The following is a 2,460-nucleotide window of genomic DNA, read 5'->3' as shown; positions in this document are numbered from 1 at the left end:
GGTGTAATTGAACGCCTTCACGTTATGGGTGGACTACATGGTTAATTTTAGCATTTCTTTCATAATCATTGGATCGTATTTACGTCAAATTAACTATTCAAATTTTATTAAAAATCTACGTTTGGAATATTATCTTTTTTAAATTAATGAATTATATATAAAAATAAATATATTTATCTATCTTTTTATCCTAATAATATATACAATATTGTTAATAAAAAATAATTGTGGAAATTTAAAATTATAATTATTTTTCAATTCATTCAAATGTGAGTAATTAAAGTCATATTCGTACTTGTATATATTACATTGTCTTCATTATCAAATACTTTAAAATAAATTTATATTTGAATAATTACATTAATCAAGATACACGTGAATCGATTTCCTACTATATAAAACTAACATAACAACATTGGAAAAAAATATTGAAATAAAAAATAACTGGATATAAGTATAGGAAAAGGAATATATCCTTCACATTAATTAATTTATTTGCATGACATCTTACGAAGCGTCAATACATGACACAAAAGTGACGAAACATTTACACCATTACTATAGCACAAATTTTCCGTCCCATTTCCGATGTCCCAAATTTAAGCAAACACAAAGCTTGCATGTTATTGATAAACACATTAAACAGAAAACCATATAAGTACAGCAAGACGATCCTCAGACGACTTATTTATTTTAATCATATTACAATCCAATTGAAGTAACGAAGAATCATCTCCATCCGCTTAGTTTAACCAACCCTAGGCACCCTTGTAACAATGCCTTTCTCATCGACGAAAACAAATACTCGGCCGCAACTGAAATTACCAGGGATCCATGTTTGGGATGGTGGAACAATGATGGCATAGACGGAGTTCTCCTCCTGGATGGTTTTTGCTGCGACTTCTCCACACGTCCCGACTAGCTCAGGCCATTCGCTCTTACCTACATATATAAGCACGAAAAGGAGTCAAAGGTTGCAAGTGGCATCGAATAATTAATTCTATAGGCAATTTATTTATTGGAAATTACTTCTACTTTCATTTAGTTGTTGGGACTTGGTGCTAGAGTTATGATTTTAGAATTTATGTTTTCCCTATGCAAGTTGTGTCGAGGCAGTGGATGAAATTTACCCAAAGATGGAAACATGTTTGCAGTTAACTAAAAACCAATTTCATTTCCGTACCTTGACAAATTGACGCCATCCTTAGCTTTTGCTCCTCCTTTGCTCTTGTAGTAATCTTTGATTGAGTAAATGTCTGTGTGTGGTTTCTATGAGTTCTGCAGAATGGGTATTTATAGAAGAATTCTTTAGTTGTGTTTGTGTTTTTCATTCTATGATTCTTTTTTTCTTTTTTTGTGATTTTTGTGGTTTCTAAGAGTTGTGCAGAATGGGGTAATGAGATTTCTGTGAATTTTTTTTTTTTTTTTGAGACATTAAATGTGTGAGAATATTTACGCTGGTCAGAAAATGAATTGCTTTGTCCTATTTTTAGATTCTATTTTATTCGTTCCATGAATATCTATTTTTAGATATGGTTGTAAATATTTTTTCGTTGTTTAAAAAATTATAAATATCTTTCTTATTTTGATGTTCGTCTAGCAACAAGCCAATTCCATTGGACTTCCATGTATGATCTTATTTTATAGAAGTAAGTAGTAAATAAGAGAAATTAATTAACTAGCGTAGATAGATGGTCAAATAAAATTTAGATGACACGAATTTGATTAGTCTTTAACTATCACGAAGACAAAAAATAATATTATTGAAAATATGAAATGAAAATTTGAGAATTAATACAAAGATATATAATTAAGTGAACATAATTTTAATCTCATTACAATTTAATTATTATCAATTAGAATTATACAAAAAAATGTCATCACCAACAATTAGTCACACACTATAATAACATCAATCATTTGACACTAATTATTTCTATTTAGGTGAAACTCTTAGCTTTGTTATAAAACTATTGTGATGAGAAATCCTCGTCACAGTGACAGAGGTGAGAAAAATGTGTTTGTACTTTTCCCAAAGTGTGGACCCTTTTTTATGATATGTTCAAAACTTGAATGATAGGTTTAAAGGACCACTTCCATTTAAAACGTGCATTTTGAATTGATTGTAGCAAAGTATTTTATAAATTAAGAAATATTATTTTATAATTCAATAACTCGTACTTTATAAATGAAAAGCTTTTATTCATTAATTTTAATGAATTTAATCTTTTAAAAATTATTGTAAAAACTTTCTATTCAATGAAAATACAAAAGGTATATAAAAATATGACTAAATAAGTGGAATTCTCTTGTTGTTTCATGAAATTTTTGAATTTTATTGATAAAATTATTAATTATCTCCTATTTACTTGACATCTACCATATTTCTTATTAATAGTTTAACATTTGACTACAAAAAATATGTTATAGCAACAGATTTTTCGTAACAGAAATTAATTT

The 2,460-nt window shown here is 27.9% G+C and overlaps 1 long non-coding RNA gene across 1 annotated transcript; it reads right to left on the bottom strand.

Moving 5' to 3' along the window:
- Positions 1–697: 697 nt before the first annotated feature.
- Positions 698–1,458, bottom strand: LOC105164320 (uncharacterized). The gene is made up of 2 exons (XR_016066080.1): positions 1,184–1,458; positions 698–942 (listed from the first exon to the last, which is right to left on the bottom strand). It is a non-coding gene; the product is annotated as an uncharacterized LOC105164320 (long non-coding RNA).
- Positions 1,459–2,460: the final 1,002 nt, after the last annotated feature.

The sequence above is a fragment of the Sesamum indicum genome, linkage group LG6 (genome assembly GCF_026168435.1).
Source record: "Sesamum indicum cultivar Baizhima isolate 11 linkage group LG6, ASM2616843v1, whole genome shotgun sequence".
NCBI lineage: Eukaryota > Viridiplantae > Streptophyta > Magnoliopsida > Lamiales > Pedaliaceae > Sesamum > Sesamum indicum.
This window is presented reverse-complemented; position numbering and strand designations above follow the sequence as displayed.